The sequence below is a fragment of the Durio zibethinus genome, chromosome 22 (genome assembly GCF_047325235.1).
Source record: "Durio zibethinus cultivar Kanyao isolate XHJ-2024 chromosome 22, ASM4732523v1, whole genome shotgun sequence".
NCBI lineage: Eukaryota > Viridiplantae > Streptophyta > Magnoliopsida > Malvales > Malvaceae > Durio > Durio zibethinus.
Window position 1 is genome coordinate 59,576 of NC_143183.1, and position 24,912 is coordinate 84,487.

The 24,912-nt window shown below is 42.2% G+C and overlaps 1 pseudogene; it reads left to right on the forward strand.

Annotated features, from left to right (window-relative positions):
• The first annotated feature begins 175 nt into the window (after positions 1-175).
• LOC149512411 (25S ribosomal RNA) lies at positions 176-3,258 on the forward strand (annotated as a pseudogene).
• Positions 3,259-24,912: the final 21,654 nt, after the last annotated feature.

Consider the following 24,912-nt stretch of genomic DNA (forward strand, 5'->3'; position numbering starts at 1 on the left):
ATGGCCTCCCATGATCTCATCGATCATGGTTGGCCCAAAAGGGAGTCCCCTGCAATGATAGTTTCATAAGCATTGGTGGTAAAGCTCTTGGCGTGCCTTATCTCTAGTGATGCATGCTCATTGTCCATCTAGACCCCATTGGACCCTCCACATCGCTCAATCGATGCTTGCATCATGGCCCTAGGTTAGTTAGGATTACCTACTGAGTTTAAGTATACCAATAAGCAAAGGTCAAGAAATTTACCAGGATTCCCTTATAATAACGAGCAAATCGAGAAGAGCCCAGCACAAGAATTGAGTGCCTATGACATTCGAATTGTAGTATAAAAAAGCATCCTCCATGGTAGACCTGGCCTAAGTCTCCTGGAAAGGGGTATAAAAAGGGTGAAAGCCCCATTGTGCTTGGACCCTATCGCACCATGAGGCATTGTATGTGAGTTGGGTTGTTTGGGAATGCATCCCCAATTAGGAGGTAAATTCTATCCAAGGTTAAATATAGGCAAGAGACCAATAACAAACAAATATCGTGAGGGAAATATGAAAAGGATTTTGAAAAAATAGTCAAACAATGCATGAAATTATCAAGAGGGAAGCTGATAAAGGCCATCGATGCACCCTAGTTGGATGTGGAATGATGAAAGTTGATCTATCGATCGACTTGAGGTGTGGACCACATAGGTTATGGCAGTGGCCCGAGCCTAGGCTTCTGATATGTCCGTAGAAACATCGTCACTATAATCATGGAATATAGCATGTATTGTCTTACCATGCCTCAACACCTACTTGCTCCTAGCATTGACCTATGGGTTCCCCATCTGGCCTGTCTTAAAACATGGACCAAAGAGTCTAACATGTGTGTGAGTTAATAGGCTAGAAAACTCATAAGGCATAAAGAAGCTGATTGGCAGGATCCCTCGTAGTTGCACCATTGATCGACCTTGATATTCTAAAAAGGGTTTGAGTGTAAGCATGCCTATCGAGACTTGAAAGATGGTGAACTATGTTTGAACCAGATGAAGCTAGAGGAAACTCTGGTGGAGGCTTACAATTATATTGTCAAGCAAATCATTTGTGTGACTTAGGTATAGGGGTGAAAGACTAATCAAATTGGCTAGTAGCTTGTTCCCTTTGAAGTTTCCCTTAAGATAGCTAGAGTCTTTAGTGAGTTCTATAACCTAAAGCCAATTCATAGCTAGAGCCCTTGACCTATTCTCAAACTTGAAATAGCTAGGGTGGTGCAGTTACTTCATTGAGTAGTACCATAGAATCGAGAGCACCAAGTAAGCCATTTTTAGTAAGCAAAACTGGCAATGTAAGATGAATCAAAAGCTGGGTTATGGTGCCTAACTGTATACTAGTCATAAAAGTCAAAATCTACTAAGGAGTGTTAACAACTCACTAGCCAAATCAACTAGCCCCAAAAATGGATGGCGCTTAAGCGTGTGATCTATGCTTGGATGTCGAGGCAAGGGCCGAGCCCCGATAAGTAAGAGGGGTAACGGTGCCACAAAACCCAAGGTGTGAGCCCAAATGGAGTAACCATTAGTGTGGATCTTGGTGGTACTAGCAAATATTGAAATGAGAACCTTGAAGGCCAAAAAGGAGAAAGGTTATGTGAGTGGGTCCAACAAGAGCTTTGAAAGTCATTTGAGGTTAAAATTCATAAACCAAGATGCAATGATTGCTGGCAACATTAGGGACTCTAGAGACATTGGTGCCTTTTTGTTTAATAGGCTGCCCACCTTAGAAATGGCTTAATTGAAGAGAAGGTCTAGTGGCTAGAAGAACACTGCATGTCACTTAGTGTTTGTTGCACCCCTAGTAGCCCTTGAAAATTTGAAGGACTGAGTGCAGTTTGTGCTTGGTCATACTCATAATCATAATAGGTCTCCAAGGTGAACTGGCTCTGGTTGATGGAATGTAGGCAAGAAAAGTTGGCAAAATGGATCTGTAACCTCAGGAAAAGGATTGACTCTGAGGGCTGGGCATGGGGTCTCAGTCCCGAACCCATCAGCTATCAGTGTACTATTCAAGCTACTCTTGTGGTAAGAGCAGGTTGATGCATGCTGGCTGGAGGATGAACTGGGAATGGCTCCCTCAAGGCCCTTCCCTGGGTAATGAACAGTCAACTCAAAATTAGTACAAACAGAGGGAATCTAACTATTTAATTAAGCATTGTGATGATCCTTGCGAATGCTTATACAATTTGATTTCTACCGCTTTGAATGTCAAAGTGAGAATTCAACCAAGCACGAGTAAACGACAAGAGTAACGATGACTCTCTTAAGGTAGCCAAATGCCCCATTATTTAATTAGTAACAAGCATGAATTGATTAATGAGATTCTTACTATCCCTATCTACTATCTATCAAAACCATAGCCAAAGGAACGGGCATGGTCGAATTAGTGGGGAAATAAGACCTTGTTAAGCTTAACTCTAGTCTAACTTTGTGAAATGACTTAAGAGGTGTAGTATAAGTGGGAGCCTTCAGAATAAATTGAATTACCACTATTTTTAACATTATTTTATTTATTCTATGAATTGGAGGCAAGGCACGACCATTTTTTTGGACCCAAGGCTAGCTTCAATCAGTCAATCTAGGCAAAAGACATCGTTAGGTGGAGAGTTTGGCTAGGCGGCATATTTGTTAACAGATAATGCAATTGTCATAAGATGAGCTTAATGAGAGCATAAATCTCATGTGTAACAAAAGGGTAAAAAGCACTTTTGATTATGATTTCTAGTACAAATACGAACCATGAAAACATGGCCTATCGATATTTTAAACCATTGAAATTTGAAGATAGAGATGTCATAAAGGTTACCACAGGGATAACTGGCTTGTGGCAGCCATGTGTTCATAGCAACTTGCTTTTTAATCCTTCGATGTTGGCCCTTCCTACATTGTGAAGCAAAATTCACCAAGTGTTTGATTGTTCACCCACCGATAGGGAATGTGAGATGGGTTTAAACCTTCAGTCGAATGAATGGCCACCTACTTTGCCACACATTAGTACACCTTACTGGATGGGACCCTTCACACCAATCGCATGCATGCAGCCTGACTCTTCAATGCACCTTTCTAGACAAGGTGTGTAGGTCAATCGCACTCAAGTGGCTCCACCCATAATAGACCTTAACATGATGGCATTCAAACAATTCGATCATCTCACAAGTTGGGTCTTTTTGGCCCTTCCAAGGTTACCTCTCTAGGTGTGGTGCTCTAGGCAATGGCCCTCGTCGTGACACCTCTCGTTATCTCATACTTAAACTTAATGCTCAAATATCTCATGGGCTTCATTACCTTGGCTTAGTACCACCAGAAATCACAAGTCTTCCCCACTTTTACATGGTCTACATGCAATAATGTCTTCACGATGGTTCCATAACTTGTTTACCTTGACTCTAGCATAGCTCTTAGGGCATCTTAAAGTGCACTCAATGTCGAGGATCCATTGATCCAACTGTAAACACAAGATCTCTTAACTATCTTTATCTTAGGGTTCACCAACCCGCTCGGTAGTCAAGGTCCACTGACCTACTCTAACTCATGGCCATCCCACTCACCGCATCTACTCAAAGATTCCATATTTGGCTTAACCCAATTGACTTTTCTTTGCCTTGCTCAAAGTCATCTAGTTTACTGACTGGATGCAAACTCAAATGCCAATACCATTTGCTTTGTTCAACTTAATTGGTCCTCACCCAAGGCCTTATCAACTAGCCAAATCCCACTTGCTCGTTCCACTAAACTGCACAATGTTTGTGGTCCGTTGAGCACCACACCTTATAAGGCCTTTTCATCATACTCTAGTGATCCTTTGACCACCAGAACTCATGGTTCACTGACCATTACAAACTCATGGTTTTAATCCTCAACCAACTCAAACTCGTCTACCTCTATAGAATTGCTCCATACTTGGAGCCTAAATACTTGGCTTGTACCCCTGCTAGGGCATCGGCACCACACAATAAGTGCACACGTTAGTCACTGATCTCAACACCTAACGCATCTCCCTTAGGACCACATGCATCTTGGTCCACATGGCCTTGCTCAAACACCATTTCAAGGTGTGAGCCCCTTTTGCATTTCAGTCTCATCTATTGTCCACCACTCAATGGGCATCACATGCTCACACGAGCCAACACCATTCACTAGATGACGCTAAACTCCCATGCCTTTTTGCTTGGCATCCAAGAGTCCACTCAAAGGCTTTGCACCTAGGCCAGTTTTGTCCATAACACACATCAATGGCTCATTCCCTAGTCCGAAGCCACATTATCTCAATGGCATTTCAATAGCTCTCTTTGAGCTTAACACTCCTTAGTTTATAATTATCATGCTCATACCTAAGGCCACCTTAGACACACTACTAAGCCAAACATGGCTCTGATACGAAAATGTCATGGGCCACATGTTCCTTAAATTAAAACCATGCATCCATGTGGCACCAAGACTACTCTTAGTCGAGGTCAACCTTTCTCAAGTCCACTTCTCCATGGATAGATCATTTCCAATCCTTTAAGCCACATACTTGTGAACATTTCCTAGTTCAAACCCTATAAGGTCACCCACAACATTCTCAAACTTAATAGGGAGGAACCTAACTCCCCTCATCTTATCAGCCCATAACTCTCAAGGTGGCCACAACCACCTATCTTTTTCCACAGGCATCAAGGTCTTGAGCATCGACTTGCCTTGCACATAAGGGCTTACAACCTTAGTTCTTATGATATTATCTCATTTTGATATGGTGAGAACCCAACACATGGCCATATCATACACAAGCTCTCGTGCCTAGAACCCAAAGGCATAACACCAATGCTAGTCAGCAACCAGCCTCAAGCCACATTAAGCTCATCTCATCCCCTGAAACTCATATCCTAAGGCTTCAGCCTTTAGCCTCATTTTAGGTTGCCTGAATGTGTGGTGGACACCTGACATCATCCCTATCAAGCCCAAGAAAAGCTTAGGTGTGCTACCTACCTGTAGCACACCTCTACTGATTGGCCACAAGGGTTTAGCAGCATGCCTGCCTACTAGCCCACTCATACCTAAGGCTCAATGGTGCCCCTCCTACCCAAACACCATCTCATGGTCCTTTCACCTCAAAGAGGGGAAACTGAGGCATATAGCAAATGATATTGCCCAACCCTATAGTTTTAAGCAAAGGTACGATACAAGGTTCACCAACCCTAACCATCCTTAGATTTACCATGACTAGAAGAGACACTATGCCACACTCGTGACCTGACAATGCTTGCCTACCTAGACACCATATTTGCCTAGAAGTAGCTCACTTTAGACTAGCTAGGCCCCTGCCTATTCACTAGCTAAGGGGGTGGTGGAGAGTTGACACTAGTTGTCCCCCTATAAAGAGCATATAAGATTTCCTAGCCATCCTACTAGGAACCAAAAAATTATTTGAAATATGGACACATTTTTCCCTAGCCATCTGAGGGCCTTTTTTCAACCAACTTAGTGCTTGGTGACTTGTCTCTTGGCCAGCATAATTCCAAGATTCTACTTATTTCTCCACCAACCCACTTGAGGGTAGCCACTTATAGCTTTGACTGATGGCACCTCACTGGCTACTCAACTCTAGGGTGCCCACCCATTGGCTCATACTTACCCATGCATCATGGGGCCTAGGGCTCACACCCCCTATACACACTACCACCAACATGTTTCAAGGCTTACACTGTCGGTGCATAGCTCTTGGACCACTATCTCAACCATAAGGCTTTGTCTATTACTTAGCTCAAAGTCAGTCATGATAGGATAGAGGTACATCAGGGCTAGACCATGACACTTTCCCACACTTACTATGTCAATGCCTTCATCGATGCCACGACCACACCTAACTCTCTTATTGCACATAGTTGACATTTTCTTATATGTTTCTCACTTATGCCCTCAAAGATTAGGTCAAGATGCCATCACATGATGCACTACCTACAATACTCATTCATTGCCAATGTAAATGGGTCCCATCCCTACTCCATGCAGCTCTTGTGCTAGTTTTGTTTTTGCCTATAAAGCTTAATCTCAGTTTCACATTAAATGCCATTACATAGTTTCACCCTTGATCAGTCTAAGTTGTGACCTCGAGGTAACCTTGTCAATCATAACCCTTAGCAGAATGAATGGCCACTTGTTTTGCCACACATTGGTGAACCCCACTGGATGTGACCCATCACACCAATTGTATGCCTGCGGCCCTGAACCTTTAATGCACCCTTCTAGATGTGGTGTTTAGGTCAACTGCACTCATGAGGCACCACCCACAATAAACTTTAACATGATGGCTTTAAATGCTTTGGTCATCTCACAACTTGGGTCTTTTCAGCCCTTTTAAGGTCACCTCTCTAAGTATGGGTCTTTGGCCAACTACCCTTATGGTGGCACCTTAACGCTACTATCTTAGACTCAAACTCAATCTCAAATATCTCATAGGCTTCATTGCCTTGGCTTAGTACCATTAGAAATCACAAGTCTCCCCCCTTTTACTTAAACTCAACTCAACTTTACAAGCAACCATATCTCTATGATGGTTTTATAACTCATCTGCCTTTACTTTAGCATACCTCATAGGGCATCTCAATGCCCACTATGTGCTTGAGAATCGAATGATCCAACTCTAAACATAAGGTCTTCTATTGGCTTGATCTTAAGGTTTTCCAACCCACTCGGTACTCAAGGTCCACTACTCAAACTCATAGCCATCCCTTTATATGCATCTACTCAAAGCCTCCATATTTATCTTAACTTAATAAGCTTTTCTCTAACTTGTTTAAACTTATCCAATCTGCTGACTGGAAGCAACCTTGAATGCCAATACCATCAATTTTGCTTAACTCAATTGGTCCTCTAACCCACAAAACTTAAGGCCTTATCAACTAGCCATCTCTTGCTTGCTTGTTCCACTGAATTGCACACTATAGTGGTCTATTAAGCACCACATCTCATAAGGCCTTCTCTTTTAGCCAACACAAGCATAGCCCACTAACTGGCACACTCTCATGATCCTCTGACCACTAGAACTCATGGTTCATTGACCACCACAAACTCATAGCAATCTTTGGCCAACTCAAACTTGTCTACTTTTGCAAAATGGCACCATTCTTGGACCCTAAAGACTTGGCTCATACCCTCGCTAAGGTACCTGCATGCCATAACAAGTGCATATGTTAATCACTAATCTCAATGCTCAACTTGTGCCCCTCGAGACCGCATGCATCTTAGCCCACATGGCCTTGTTCAAACACCATTTTAAGGAGTGTGCCCTTTTTACATTTTGGTCTCATCTATTGTCCACCACTCAATGGGCATCGCATGCTCGCATGAGCCAACTTTATTCACTAGGTGAGGCTAAACTCTTGTGCCCCTTCTTTTGGCATCCAAAAGTCTACTCGAAGGCCTTTCACCTTGGCAAATTTTTCCCACAGCACACATCAATGGCTCATTCTCTAGCCTATATAGGCACATAATCACAATTGTGCCTCGATAGCTTTCTTTAAGCTTGGCATCACCTAAGTCTATCATTATCATGCCCACTCTTAAGGCCACCTTAGTCTCACTGCTAAGCCAAACATAGATCTAATACCAAAATGTCATAGGCTATGCATTCCTTAGATTACAACCATATGTCTGTGTGGCACCAAGACTACTCTTAGTCGAGGTCAGCCTTTGTCAAGTCTACTTCTCTTTAGATAGATCATTTATGATCCTTTAAGCCACATACTCATATGTTCTTTCTAGGTTAGATGTTGTAGGGTCACCCATAACATTTTCAAACTCCATAGGGAGGAGCCCAACTCCTTTCATCTTATCAACCCATGATTCTTGATGTAACTCAAAGCACCCATCTTTGCCCATAGGCATCAAGGTGTCGAGCACTGACCCACATTGTACATAAGGGCTCATAGCCTTGTTTCTCATGATACTATCTCATTTTGGCATGGTGAGAATCCAATACCATGCTTACCCACATCATACGTAGCTTTCATGCTTAGAACCTATAGGTACAACACCAATGCTGGTCGCAACCAGTCTTAAGCCAAATAGGCTTCTTTCATCACACGAAACTCATATCTTAGGGCCTCAGCCCTTAGCCTGATTTTAAGCTACTTGTACGCATCAATGACACCTGATATCATGCTTATCTCACCTTGGGAAACTCAAGTGTTCAACTCACTTGCAACATACCTCAATCGATTGGCCATAAGGGTCTAGCATCATACCTGCCTGCTAGCTTGCTCATCCCTCAGGCTCAATGGTGTCCTTCACCCGATGGTGCCCTTCTACGTAAACACCATCTCATGATCCTTCTTACTGAATGAGGAAAAATCAAAGGGCATAGTGAATGCTACAGCCTAACCCCATGGTTTAATGCAAAGGTGCGACACAGGGCCCGTCGACCTTATCTATACCTAAGTTTATAATGACCTAAAAAGACACAGTGCCATAATCATGGCCCAATAATGCCCGCCCATTTAAACACCATAAGTGCTTAAAAGTAGCTCACTTCAGACTAGTTAGGCCCTTACCTACCCACTAGCTATCGGGGTGGTCGAGAGTTGACACTAGTCAGCCCTTTATAAAGAGCGTAAGAGTTTTCCCAGCCATCATACCAACAGTTGTAAGACCATCTAAAATGGAGACACTTTTTTCCCTAGCCACTTTAAGGCCTTTTTTCAATCAACTCAATGCTTGGTGATCTGTCTCTTAACCACCATAACTCTAACATCCCACTCATTCCTCTATCAAATCGCTTGAGGGTGCCCATGCATGGCTTCGACTGATAACACCTGATTGGCCACTTGGCTTCGAGTGCCCACCTATTGGCTTGCACTTGCTTGTGTATTTTAGGGCCTAAGGCACACATTGCTTGCATTCACTACCACCAACATGTTTCAAGTCTTACATTGCCCACACACAGCTCTTAGACCATTGCCCAGACCATAAGGTCTCATTTACTACTTAGCTCAAGGTCAACCATGGCAACACCAGGGCACACCAAGGCCTAACTATGACACTCTCCTACACTTACTATGTTGATGTTCTCATTGATACCAAGACCACGCCCAACTCTCTTATTCCACATAGTTGACATTTCTCATTTGTCTCTCATTTGTGCCTTCAAGGTTTGGGTTAAGATCCCGTCACATAAGACACAACCCAAAGTACTTGTTCATTGTTGATGTTTATGGGTCTCATCTTTACTCCACTGCACCTCTTGTTTTGTTTCCAATTTTGCCTATCAAACTCAATCTCAGTTTCTCATTAAGTGCCATTGTACTATGTCACCCATGATTACACGAAGTTGCAACCTCTAGGCACCCTTGTCAATTATGACCTTCAGTCAAATGAATGGCCACCTACTTTGCCACACATTGGTGCACCTAGCTGGATGTCACCTATCACACCAACCGCACGTCGATGGTACCAACTTTTTGATGCACCCCTCTAAATGTGGTGTTTAGGTCAACTGCTCTCATGTGACATCACCCACAATAGACCTTAACATGATAGCATTTAAACACTTTGGTTATTCCACAACTTGGGTCCTTTCAGCCTTTCCAAGGTCACCTTTCTAGGTGTGGCCCTCTGGCCAACTACCTCATGGTAGCACCTTAGCGGTTGCTATCTCAGACTCAAACTCAATGCTCAGATATCTCATATTCTTCACTACCTTGGGTTAGTACCACCAAAAATCACAAGTTTCCCCCATTTTTGTTCATACTCAACTCAGCTCTGCACGTAACCATATCTCCATAATGGTTCCACAACTCATCTACCTTGATTCTATCATAGCTCATAAGGCATCTCAAAGCCCACTTAGTGCTCAAGGATTCATTGATCCAACTTTAAACATAGGATCTCCTGATTGGCTACGTCTCATGGTTCACCAACCCACTCAGTACTCAAGGCCTACTGACATACTCGAACTCATGGACATCCCATTGGCTGTATCTACTCAAGACTCCATATTTGGCTTAACTTAATCAGCTTCTCTTTGCCTTGCTCAAACTTGTCTAGTCTACTAATGGATGCAAAGTTGAATACCTATATCATCAACTTTGCTTAACTTAATCGATCTTTTAACCCATAAAACTTAAGGCCTTATCAACTGGGCAACTCCTACTTGCTAGTTCCACTAAACTACACACTATCATGGTCCATTGAGCACCATATCTTATAAGGCTTTCTCTCTTGGCCAACATAAGCACAGTCCACTAACTAGCACACTCTCATGGTCCTCTAACCACTAGATTTAATGGTTCATTGACTATCACAAACTTATGGTTTCAATCATTAGCCAATTTAAACTTATCTGCCTCTGTAGATTGGCTACACGCTTAGACCCCAAATACTTGGCTTTTACCCCTACTAAGGCACCTACACCACATAACAAGTGTACATGTTAGTCACTGATCTTGATGCTCAATTCATGTCCCTTGCGACAATATGCATCTTATCCAACATGGCTTTGCTTAAAAACCATTTCAAGGTGTGTGCCCTTTTTGCATTTTGGTCTCATCTATTGTCCACCATTTAATAGGCATCGCATGCCTACATGAGCTAACATCATTCACTAAGTGAGGCTAAACTCCTGTGCCCTTTTGCTTGGCATCCAAAAGTCCACTTAAAGGCTTTTTACCAAGGCTAATTTTTCCCATAGCATGCATCAGTGGCTCATTGTCTAGCCTATATAGCCACATTACCACAATCACACCTTGATAACTCTCTTTGAGCTTAGCACCCCTTTGGTCTATCATTACTATGCCCACAACTAGGGCCACCTTAGTCTAACCACTAAGCAAACATGGCTCTAATACTAAAATGTCCTGGGCTATGTGTTCCTTGGACCCAAACCACACATCCGTGTGGCACCAAGATTACTATTAGTTAAGATCAACCTTTCTCAAATCCACTTCTCCAAGGATAGATCATTTTTTATCCTTTAAGGTGCATACTCATGAGCTATTCCAAGCTTAGACCTCGTAAAGTCACCCGAAGTAGTCCCAATCTCAATAAAGAGGAACCCAACTCTTTTCATCTCATCATGCCATGATTTTCAAGATGGCCTCGAGCATCTATCTTTGCTTGTAAGCATCAATGTCCAGAACACCAACCCACCTTACACATATGGGCTTACAGTCCTAGTTCTCATGATATTATCTCATTCTACCATGGTGAGAACCTAACATCATGCTCGCTTTCTTCATAAGCAAGCTCTACCCAAAGGTGTAACACTAATGCTGGTAATAGCCAAGCCCAAGCCACACTAGGCTTGTCTCATCCTATGAAACTCATATCTCTAGGCTTTAGCCCTTAGCCTCATTTTAGGCTACCAGCGCACATGATAGAGACTTGACACCATGCCTATCCTGCCTTAGGGAACTCACATGTGCTACCTTCCTATAGCATACCTCTACCCCTTGGCCATAAGGGTCTGGCAACGTGCTTGCCTGCTAGCCCACTTATCCAACAAGCTTGACATGCCCGTCTTATGCAAACACCATCACATGATATTTTTAGCTTATAAAGGAGAAATTAAGGGGCAAAGCAAATGCTACCACCAAACCTAATAGTTTAACATAATAGCGTGATATGAGGCCTATCAACCCTAAACATCCCCAAGTTTACCATGACCTAAAGAGACACCATACAGCACTCGTGACCTGATGATGCCTACCCACCTAGACACTATATATGCCTAGGAGTAGCTCACTTCGAACTAGCTAGACCCCCACTTGCACACTAGCTAATAGGGTGGTGGAGAGCTGACACCAGTCATCCCCTATAAAGAGCATAAGTGATTTCCCAACCATCCTACTAGGAACCATATGACTATCTAAAATGGAGACACTTTTTCATAGCCACCTTAAGGCCTTTTTTCAACCAACTTAGTGTAAGGTGACCTATCTCTTAGCCACCATAATTCCATCATTTCACTTGTTGTTCCACTAACCCCCTCAAGGGTGCCCGTATTTGGCTTCGATCAATAACACTTGATTGGCTATTTGGCACCAAGGTGCCCACCCATTGGCTTGCACTTACCCATGCATCTTGAGGCTTAGGGCTTACACCACCCGTACACACTATCACCAACATGTTCCAAGGCTTACACTACTTGCACATAGCTCTTGGACCATTGTCCTGACCACAAGGCCTCATCCATTAATTAGCTCAAACTCAGTCAGGGTAGGATTGAGCATACCATGGCCTGACCATGACACCAAGCACATGGGCATAGAACTTAATAGAAGAGCTACATACAAAAATAGGTATGATTACTATAGCACCAAGCAGAGAAGCTTCTAGAAGGTCTAGGGCATGGGCATTCTACAAATGAGCTTAGAACCTTATGGACTCGATGGGCCACAAAGTGTCTAGAACCAACTCATTTCTTGAAATTCCCTAATTAACCTTGTATGTATCTAAGGGCCTTGGAACCCTCTAGAATATATATAAGAGCCATATACTTTACTCTTTAGTTTGGTTTCTTAGTGACCATGTAGGCCATGAGGGCTCAAATATAAATAAGGGTGCCATCTTCCCCCTAAGACCAATTTATGAACTTGTGAACTTTTGAACCAACAAGCTATTCAAGCACATTTGTACATAACCACATTATTCTAGCAATAGAAAAGATCTTATGATCTTTCACTAATGCTTTCTTAGTATGCTATAGTGTTTGATTATCTCTAGGGTCTTACTAGTCTTTAGTGAATGCACACTCACTTGACTATGTTAAAGGCTGACTTAGGCATATATGAATAGTAGTTTCCTATCTAAGGCCACATGGTTGCAAGGATTGATGCCTATGACAATTGGTATCAAAGCACAGTTTGGTATGCGACCCTAATCCAAAACAATGTCTATTTTCGAGATGAGCCACCAACACATTGAAGGGCAAAAGGCTTGTAAGACATGCACTATTGGAAAGGGCAAGAAAGGCATAAAAAAGGACATAATCTCAGCATTTGATGCTTAGTTGGCCAAGGTTGAGTTGGTCATGGCTAAAATGTGAGACAAGTATAAAGACCAAATAGAGTAATTAGTCTCAAAAGAGATCATGGAAGAGTTAAGGCAAACTCTTTCCAAAGAGATTGAATGCCTTACCTATAAGAACTTTACCCTATAAGCCTTGGTGGAGGCCATGAAGAAAGAGATGGACTCAAGAGAAGGCTCTCCACATGTAAGACAGCCATAGGGGGAGGCATACTTACAATAGCTCCTATGACTAGGGTCAAGGTTTCCAAGCTAAAACAGTTTAACGGAACATGGTTCATAAATGATGTATACAACTTCTTATGGGGCATGTAATAGTATTTCCATGTAATGGGCATCAAAGAGGATGCTATTAAGGTAAGCACCACCTCTATGTATCTTGTGGACATTACACCTCTATGGTGGCATTACAAGTTTGATGATGCCAAGCACAGAAGTGCTACCATTGGTCTTGGCAACTGCTTCGACCATTATCAGCACATGCTTCAACCACTATTGGCACATGCTGAACGTTTGTGAAGGTAGTTCCCTTAAACACCATCGACACATATTAGGCCATATACCACATACAGGTATCTTAGGTCGGGGCCATGTACCATGTATACCATGACTAGTAGTAGGTGGGTTCAGGCATATCTTCACACTTTGACCAAGCTAATGCCATTTTTATGGCTTGTAAATTCATATAAGTACTCACTAGTGCCTGTATTTTAGCCTTGCTTAATGCTACCAAACATGAACACCAGGCCTAAGCATCTAAAGTCTTGATCACTACTTTTACTACTATTCTAGGCTAGCTCTCCATGACCTAAGCCTCCATTACACCTCAAGTCCTAGTCCTTCTAGCTGTTAGACCTTATCCTACTAGAACTGGAACTACTTCTTAACTCAAAATGAACTTTTAATCCTAGATCAGCTTATAGATCATGACACGTGCACATGCCTTGACCACCATCAACTTCTAATGACCCTTTTGACCACCATCAAGACATGTTAGCTCTTGGTCTTAGCACATGTATCAACCACCATTAGTACATGATGGCCCTTGGTGCAGGTTGTTACCTTAAACATCATTACCAAATGCTAGCAGTTGGTGTGGCATGTGTACCATAACCCTTCAATCACTCTTTTATCCCTTTCAAGGCATTTGTCCACTCATCAAGCTTCATCGACACCAAATGATGCTTGTTGGATGTGTCATAAGCTTTGGTCTTAAGCCAAACTTTGTATGTCTTTAGATAGGGAATTAACTCAATATGCTTGAGTCAGCCTATAAAACTCAAGTGCTCAGCATAATTTTATCTTATCAAAAATTATGTTGCAATATTAAAACTTCTAGAAGCCCTCAAATCTAATCCTTTCAAGATTGTGTTTAGGCATCTTCCATTGGGTTTGATCGTGCACTCGTACCTTAATCATTAGTGCCCTTGTGTCATGGTTAGGCCCTGGTTTACCTTGGTGTTACCATGATTGACCTTGAGCTAAGTAGTGAATAAGGCCTTATGGTCAAGATAGTGTTCCTAGAGCTATACATAGGTAATGTAAGCCCTCGAACGTGTTGATGATAGTGTGTATAGGTGGTGTGAGCCCTAGGCCCCAAGATGCATTAACAAGTGTGAGCCAATGCTTAAGTGCCTTAAAGGTAGATAGCCAATCGGGTGCTATTGGTCAAAGCCATACACAAGCATCCTTAAGCGAGTTGGTGGAGTAACGAGTGGAATGCCAAACTTATGGTGGCTAGAAGATAGGTCACTAGGCCTTGAGTTGGTTGAAGAAAGACCTTGAGGTGGCTAGGGAGAAAAATATCCTCATTTTAGATAGTCTTATGACTTCTGGTCGAATGGTTGGGATATCTCTTATGCTCTTTATAAGCAGACACTGGTGTTGGCTCTTTACCCATTTTGGTTGGGATACAGATGGAGGCTTGGCTAGTCTAAAGTGAGTTACTAGGCACATGTGATGTATAGTTGGAAGGGCATTATCAAGTCATGAGTATGGCATAATGTCTCCTCAAATCATTGTAAACCTAAAGACAGTTGGGGCTAGAAGGCCTCGCATCATGCCATTACATTAAACCATGAGTTAGATGTTAGCATTTACTCTACCCCTCAATTTTCCCTCTTTAAGTTAATTTTATGAGTAATTGGGGATCATGAGATGGTGTTTGTGTAGAGGGCACCATTGATCCTATGGGATGAGTGGGCTAGTAGGCAGGCACATTACTAGACCCTTAAGGCCAATTGATAAATGTGTGATGTAGCTAGGATAGCACACTGGATTCCTTTGAGGTGGGATGAGCATGATGTAAGGTGTCCATCATATGGAATGGCAGAATGAGGTTAAGGGCTAAGGCCATAAGATATGAGTTTCATGGGATGAGATGAGCCTAATGTGGCTTTAAGTTGGCTGCTGACTAGCAATTATGTTATGCCTTTAGGTTCAAGGTACAAGAGCTTGTGTACGATATGGGCTAGCATGGTGTTGGGTTTTTACCAAGCCATAATGAGATAAAATCATAAGAACAAGGCTGTGTCCTTGTGAGCAAAGTGGGTCACTGCTCTAGATCTTGATGCATATAGGCAAAGATAGGTGCATGGGGTCACCATAAAACTCATAGACTAAGAATTGTGATGGGAGTTACATTCTTCCCTATTAAGTTTAAGAATGTGCATGTGACCCTATAGGGCTTGAGTCAAGAAGAGTTCACAAGTATGCAGCTTGAAGGATTAAAAAATGATTTGTCCATGGAGAAAAAAACTCATAAAAGGTTAACCTGAACTAAGAGTAGTCTTGGTGCCATATAAATATGTGGTTTCTATCTAAAGAACACGCGGCCTATGACACATTGTATCAGTGCCTAGTTTGGCTCAACTATGAGACTAAAGTGGCCTTAGGCGCGAGCATGTTAATGATATATTAAAATGGTACAAAGCTCAAATAAAGCTATCGGGTTGAGAATATGATATAATGGCTATATGGGTTCAAGAAAGAGCCATCAATGTGTCTTATAGGAAAATTAGCCTTAATGTAAGGTCATCGAGTAGGCTTTTGGATGCCAAGTGAAAGAGTATGAGAGTTTAACCTCACCTAGTAAACGACGTTAGCTTATGGAAGCATACGATACCCATTAAATGATGGCGAATAGATGAGACCAAAACGTGAAAGACATATAGACCATGGAATGGTGTTAAGCAAGGTCATGTCGGCCAAGATGTGTCTGGTCTTGAGGGATTTAAGATGAGCCTTTTAAGATTAATTAATAAACTAAGTGCACTTATTATGTGGTGCAAGTGTCTTAGCAAGGGTACAAGCCAAGTATTCGGGTCCAAGCATGGAGTCATTCTATAATGGTAGAGGAATTTAAGTTGGTTAAGGATTAAAACCTTGAGTTTGTGATGGTTAGTGGACCACGCTTATGTTGGCCAAAGGAAAAGACTTTATGGGTGTAGTGGACAGTGAACCATGATTGTGTTTAGTTTGTGAAGCAAACTAGCAGGAGTCAGCCAGTTGACAAGGCCTTATGACTTGTTTAGGTCAGAGGACCCAATCGAGTTGAGTAAGCCAATGGTATTGGCAATCAAGTTGCATTCGATTAGTATACTGGATGAGTTTAAGCAAGTTAAAAGACTTGGTGTTTAGAGTAGTAAAGTGGATCTTGGAGTTTTGTGTGGGCCTTAAGTTGGCCCTTTGAGGATGAGTTATGGAACTATTATAGAGACATGGTTGCGTGTAAAGATTAGCTGAGTTCAAGTAAAAGTTGGAAAGATGTGTGATTTCCTACGAAACTAAGATAAGGTGGTGAAGCCTATGAGATATATGAGCATCCGTTTGAGTTTAAGATAACGAGCATTAAGGTGCCACCACAAAGATGGTTGGCCAGAGGGCCACACCTAGAGGGGTGAACATAGAGGGGCCCAAATGACTTGAGTTACGAGATGACCAAATTGTTCAAATGCCACCATGCTAAGGTCTATCATAGGTGGTGTCGTATGAGTGTGGTTGACCTAAACACCACATCTAGAGGGGTGCATTGAACAATTGGTGCCATAAATATGTGGTTAGTGTGATGGGTCACATCAAGTAGGGCATATCGATGTGTGGCAAAATAGGTGGTCATTCATTCTACTAATGGTTATGCTTGACAAGGGTGCCTTGAGGTTAGAACATGATGTGATCATGGGTAAAATAGTACAATGGCACCAATGACATGAAACAACTGTCAGCTAGAGTGGAATTAATACAAAGATGCATTGGAGCTATGATGATCCCTTTACTTCGATAATGGATGAGTACAGTAGGTGGTGCCTTATGTGATGAGATCTTAAACCAAATCTTTAAGGGCATAAAGGAGGGACATATGAGAAAATGTCAACTATATGCAATAAGAAAGTTGGGTGTGGTTTTTCCATCGATAAAGGCATCGACATAGTAAATGAGGGAGAGCATCATGGTCAAACCCTATTGTGCCTTGGTCCTACCATGATTAACCTTAAGCTGAGTAGCAGATGAAGCCTTATGGTCAAGGTAGTGGTTCTGGAGCTATGTGTAGGTAGTGTAAGCCCTGGAACATGTTGTGGATAGTGTATGCATGCAGTGTGAGCCCCAAGCCCTAAGATGTACGGGCAAGTGTGAGCCAATTAACGGGTGCCTTGAAGTTGGGTAGTCAATAGGATGCTATCAGTTGAAGCCATAGACGAGCACCATTGAGTGGGTTAGTGGAGCAACGAGTGGAACACCAGAAATATGGTGGCCAAAAGACAAGTTATTGGGCCTTGAGTTGGTTGAAGAAAGGTCTTAAGGTGGCTAGTCCCTAATTCAGACAGTCTTACAGTTTTTAGTAGGATGGCTAGGAAATCTCTTACACTCTTGATGGGTAGGTGAGGGCCTGGCTAGTCTGAAATGAGCTATTCCTAGGCACATATGGTGTTTAGGTGGATGGGTATCATTGAGTCACGAGTGTGGCACGATGTCTCCTTAAGTCATTGTAAAACTACCGACGGTCAGGGTTGGCAAGCTTTGTATTGTGCCATTACAATAAACTATAGGGATAGATGTTAGCATTCGTTATTCCCTTCGATTTCCCCTCATTAAGCTAGTTTGATGTACAACCAAGGATCATAAGATGGTATTTATGTAGGAAGGGCACCATCGAGCTTGAGGGATGAGCAGGCTAGCAGGTAGGCACACTACTAGACCCTTTTGGCCAATTGGTAGAGGTGTGTTGCAATTAAGGTAGCACACCTGAGTCTTTTGAAATGGGATGGGCATGATGTAAAGGGTCCATCATGCATGTAGGTAGCCTAGAATGAGGCTAAAGGCTAAGGCCCAAAAATATGAGTTTCATAAGACAAGAGCCTAGTGTAGCTCTAGGCTTATTGCTTACCAACATTTGTGTTGTGCCTTTAGGTTCAAGGCACGAGAGCTTGCATACATATAGGCAAGCATGGTGTTGGGTTCTCACTAGGCCAGAATGAGATGAAATCATAAGAACTGGGGCTATGTACCCTTATGAGCAATAAGGGTCACTGTTTGGGATTTTGATGCCTACAGGTAAAAATGGGTGTTGGGGCCACTTAGAGATTCATGGACTAAGAATTATGATAGGAGTTGGGTTCCTCCCTATGGAGTTTGGGAATGTGCATGTGACCTTATGGGTTCAAGCCAAGAAAGGCTCATGAGTATGCAGCTTGAAGGAGTAGAAAATTATCTATCCATAGAGAACAAGACTTGCAAAAAGGCTAACCTAGACTAAGAGTAGTCTTGGTGCCATATAGACATATGGTTTCAGACTAAGGAATGTGCAATGTGTGACACCTCGCTTGTGTCCGATTACGTGCCTACACATCACTCACTAGTGCCTATACGTGGGTTTGGTTCAATTATACCAAACCTAAACACCTTGCTTAAGCCTTTTTGAGTCTTAATCACTGCCCATAACACTATTTTGTGCTAGTTCCACATGACCTAGGCCTCAAGGCCTAGTCTTGTTGGCTATCAGCCCTATCTCGCTAGAACTAGAATTGCTCCTTGACTCAGAGAGAACCCCTAGGCCTGGAATAGTTTGTGGATCATGACACATGTACATTCCTTGACCACCATTGACACCAAATGACCCTCGATGCATGCACATGCCTTTACCACTATCAGGACATGTTGGCCTTTTGTCTTGGCACATGTTTTAACCAATATTAGGACATGTTAGCCCTTAGTACGGACAATTCCCTCAACCACCATAGGCACATGTTGGGCCATGCACCATAAACAGGTATCTTGGGCTTGAGCTGTACACCATGCATTCCATGATCAAGTAGTAGGTGGGTTCAAGAACATCTTCATATTTCTACAATGCCAATGCCATTTTTATGGCTTGTAAATTCATATATTGATCCCTTAAGCCTTTATGTGAAGTTTCATGTCAAAATGACTTGTTTTTTATTTTTCACAATTTTCATAACTTTTAATAGTTAGGGATTTTTTGAAATTCTTTTAAAAGTTGTTTTGGCCTTAAGTTTAGTATATTTGATCCTTGTATTTTTGTTGGCATCCACAAGAAAATTTAACTAAAAAAATTGAAGTGTAAAAGATTTTATGGCCATTTGAAAAAGGCATCCCTACTTTAAGCACTGGAATGGTTACTGGCTGCAAACTTGTAAAAGCTCTTATGCTCTTTAAAGGGGTGCTACTCATCGAGGTTTCTTGGAGGATAAGGGGCCACTATAAGGGCCAATGATGAACACTTATCATACATTATGTGTATAGTACCCCCTGACCCTCCACTTCCAATTGTCAAAACCCCCAATGCCACCGGTCGGGTTCTTTATTAATGCTCCAATGACGGTACCCTAGGCAAAAAAATGTGACACCAGCATATGCTTGAGCCTAGCATGTCCACCATGGCCTAAAATCAAACTTTGATTAGCGTGTCCACATACCTCGATCAGCAATAATAGAAGATGGCCCTTAGTGTGGGAAGTTACCTTGAACACCATCGGTACAGGCTGACCCTTGGTGTAGGCACTTACCTTGAACACCATCAACACATGTTAAGCCTTGGTGTGGGCACATACCTTGACCACCATTAGCACCTGCAGACCCTTGATGCAGGATATGCCTGTTTCAAAAAAGTGTTCCCATTTTACACACTTTAATGTCTACTACTAGCATATCATAAACTGTTTCATGCTCTTTAGTGGGTGTTGTTCGAGCCACCTTCTCACCCATACTAGGGGAATAGGTGTGCGTGGTGGGCCTATCATTGTGTATATCCATGACAATGTACATGGAGCAAAATCCAGGCCGTCCATGCCTTCTGGCCATTTTATCTAGCCATTGGTTTCTCCGGTGACCCATAAGCACCCATAGCTTCAACTGATTAGCATGCATATGGAAAAGGGGCTCAACTGTGCTAAGCTCTAGCTCATACACATGGCTGATGTTACCCTAAACCATAAACCAAATCCCTATGTCATAGGCCAAGACTCAAGCACCAAGCTTGTGTGACTCCAAGATATGGAAATGGACTCTTCCACATCCCAGATTAGCCTAAGACAAGAAATAGTGCATAGACACTCTCGACTATGGGGCTTGGCTACCTAGTATGCTGTAAAATGAAAGGACATAACAAGTGCTAGAAGAAAGGCTAACAAAAAAACAACAAAAAGGTTTAAGGTAAGAGTGTACAATAAGGGTGAGGGATTTTTATTTATAACTGAGTCCCTCTTACAATCCCTTGATTCTAGGAGCTAAGATACAATCCTTGATTCATGGGGATTCAATGCTACTACACAATCTTTGACTTGTTAAAATCTTGCTGGGCACCAAGCTTTATAGAAGCCTTTAAATTTGATCCTCTCAAGATTATGTTTAGGCTTGCCTGCACCTGTGCTCGATCGTGCACCCACACCTCGATCATTAGCACCTTCCACTAGGCCTAGCTTAATTTTGTTAAACCTAAACACCTTCTTGGAGCTTATAGAGTCTTGAACATTACCTGCTCCATTGTTCTCGACTAGTTCCCCATGACTTGGACCTTTAGTGCGCTTTAAAGCTTGGTTCACTTGGCTGTCAAACTTTGTCCTATTAGAACTTGAACTGTCACTCAACTTAGTGAAAACCCCTAGGCCTAGACCATCTTGGAGACCATGACATTCTCCCTATTTATTCCAACAATGCCCTTATTACTAGGGGATAATGCACCCACCTTGCATGCTAATTCTGACTCCTACCTCGTAAACTAGTTTTCCAACATTTTGATCCCATAATCAAACATGTACTCTGCTAGCTTTCACTATTCTCAATCTTTTGTTCCTCAACACTCTACTATAATGGCCTTTTTCACATACACTACCAATGTTTTTGGAGTTTCCTTTAAGTTATCTATGGCACACTCTTTTGTAAAGAATCTGGCTACACTATAGCACTCATGCTATGGCACTCAACTACCATTGGTTTCCCTTTAATGGCTTCTCTAGAGGTCTTAACCCCTTAGTAGTCTTGACTAGCACTTAGTCGCTCCTTCTTAGGCTCCTTCTAGTGCTATTTACCATTATTACTCTTGCCTTCGGATAGCCCTTTTGCCCATTTAATTATTGAAAGCTTCGGGCATTCCCTGACCTAATGTGGACTAGCACAAAAATAACAACTCAAAGGCCCCTTGCTCTTACTGGTGGCTCTATTGGTCTTGAGAAATTTGGGCTTTCTTAAAGCCTTTTCCTCCTTTTAAGAACAAACATTGGTGTTTCCCCTACTCTGGCCTTTTCTTTTTGGCCTTGGAAACTTGGTGCACTCAACCAAAGTAATCAATTTTGTAGCAATTCTAGCCTGACTCGACTCATGCACACCTCTTCGTTGTAGCTTGGCCTTTATCCATGGCTTTACTTTATTAATAAAATGCTTAGACACCTCTACTCTAGGTCTTAAGCCCACACTAGCAACCATAGTAGCTCGTAATATACCATGGTCAACCTTGAGCTTGGCTAACTTCTCTTGCAAAGTTGTCACCATAGACTTCAATGCCTTATTATGCTGCATAAGCTTCTCCATTACCTTATTTGAGGATCTCTCAATGTCCTTGAACCAATTTGTTTTTTGAAGAATGGCCTTCTTACACTTCACTAATTTAGTGCTTATCGGCATATATCTTGCTAACACTTTCTCCCACTTGTCTGTAGGTGGATGCTCTTTGAGCACCTCGCTTTGGCCCTTTGTCTGGCTTTCCCTAGCCATGCCATAACCTAAAACACACAAACTATTAGACCATAAATGACAAACCAAAAGATTACCTTAACTCTAGTAGGCACTTAAGCAATTTGGTTTTGGTTCTCACAAACTAGCACACCAGTCTATCAGCATGGTACATTAGCATAGCATGCCTAGCACACCCACAGCATATAGGAACAATTTGTCGAGCACTTATCTTGCACTCTAGCATGCATACACCTACCACACTAGAAGTGTTTCACTAGTACATGAGCATAATACTTCTTTTAGGATGCCTGCAGCAAGCAGTAGACTGCCTAAACCACATAGTCAAATGTGCACACACACATTAGGATGCCTACATAACTCACCATAATGCTCACACACCACAATAGGATGCCCTTATGCAAGTCCCTTAACAAGTATCGACACTAACTCTAGCTCTCCACACTCTAAACCAAAGCTCTAGTCACCACCTTTGGTTTGATCTAGGCTCTAATACACCCTAGTATTTGGTTCTACTACCTACTCTAAAAGCTCCCTCAAACTAGCCTCTAATACTACTTGTCATAGGTAAATACCCAAGTTCCTGGTTTATCAAGCTTCAAGACATGGGAATGGACTATTTCACATCCCAAATTAGCTTAACACAAGAAACCATGCATGGACACTCTAGATTGCAAGGCTTGGTTGCCCAATACATTGCACAACAAAAGGGCACAGCAATTTCCAAAAGAATGGCTAACAAAAGAATAATAAAATGGTTTAAGGCAAAAGAAAGATGTTATTACTTAATGGTTCTAGTGTGTGTATAATGAAGGTAAGGGACTCCATTTATATGAGTCCTCCTTACAATAAGTGCCAGAGATTCATTCATAAACTTTAAAGATTACAATGATTTGAACCCTTGATTCTGAGAGATAAGTTACAATATTTGATTCTAAGAGATTTGGTGTTGCAGATTAATCTTTGACTTGCTAAAATCATGCTAAGCATCGGGCCTTCTAGAAGCCTCAAAATCAAATCCTCTTAGGATTGTGTTCATGTGTGCCCACACCTAGGGCCAATCATACATTGCACCTTGATCATCAATACTTTTTTAGGTCTGATTGGGTGGCCATGCACTGCTCACCAGTGCTGCCTATGTGCCTGGCTCAATCTTGTCAAACTTTAACACTATCCTTGAGCCTCTAGAGTCTTGATCACTATCCGTCCCACTATTTTGGGCTAGTTCTCCATGACCTAGACCTCCAATGCACCTTAAGGCCTAGTCACCTTAGCTGTTAGACTTTGTCCCGCTAGAACTTGAATTGTCACTCGACTTGGAAAGAACCTTTAGGCCTAGACTAGCTTACAGATCATGATACTTAAATTGGGCAATGACTCCTCAAGATGGTGCAAGTAAAAGCTATAGTTGTGGGTTAGGTCCGACCAAGTCTCTTAATTATTTGGCAATCTTAAGGTCTCTTTTCATTGACCACAAAAAATGCCTTAGCTTGGCCAAGCCCGTTCACATGTCATGGATCAGGTGCTTAGGCCTAGCACCCGTGTGGCCTTGGGCTGGAAACTACTATCCATGTGCCTAAGTCATCATTTTTTCTCACTCTATGCTAAACACTTGTGCTATGCACTCTATTGGCTTCTTATGAACTTGGGAGAAAGCTAGGAAAGAGAGTTAAAGCAATTATAACTTTTATTTACTTGATGCTATATACAATTGTTCAATGCCTAAGTCTATGACTTGGTTCTTCTTACTTGTGGTTACAATGAATGTAAGTGTATGGCCATTAAAGTCCTTCTAGACAATTCTAGGGTGCGTAGGCTCTAACAATGTTGACTAAGGCCTTTCTAGAGATATGCTGGTTTCAAGCTTCCTATCAAGCCCCTAGGTTTGAAAGAGTCTGGGCACTCCTACTAAGTGCCCATGTCTAGCAGGTTCCAGAGCCTTTTCTATCTAGGTGCCCATAGCTAGGGTCTTTTAGAAGCTTTTTCATATGAGCGCTACTTTGCCCATCACTATGCCTGTGTCACAAGCTCTGAACTTAAACCTGAATCTATGCAACTTTAGGGCTTAGAATTAACTCTGTATGCCTAGGTTTAGCCTTAGCAACTAACGTACAGGCAAACAAGAACAAGAAAGGTGGAATATGCAAGTTAGAGAACACAGTAAAATGCTATAATATGCTCTATGTATTATTGAAATAGAATGTGAAGATGTGTGTACAATTGAAGGTGGGGTGACCTTCTATTTATAATTGAGGCCCCCAACTCTACTTTTAGCTATCTCCTAAAATAAAAGGATTTACAAGATTCCTAAAACTTAGGGATTACATAGATTACATAGATTACATGAGCCTTATCCTGATTTTCAGGGTCAACTAGATCCTTGTACTAAATACTATTGATCTTAGATGCCTCTGAAAGATTTTGGATTAGCATAGTTCTCCTAGGTTCACCTAGGAGAGGTGTGGGCATGTTGTGAGCCTAGTCCTAGCTGTGCTGGTAGGCCTGTATGCTATGCGGGCAGTCTAGACACTTCTCCCATGCTTATTGTACCAACCTTCATAACTGTCCTTGGTGCTCGAGCTTTGGTCTTTAGTGCTCGGGCCTGTGTGCGTGGTGTGCCCACTCAAGGTATAACATTTTCCCCCATCTAATTGTGCAATGCCCTCATCATATCCTCTTTGTGGAA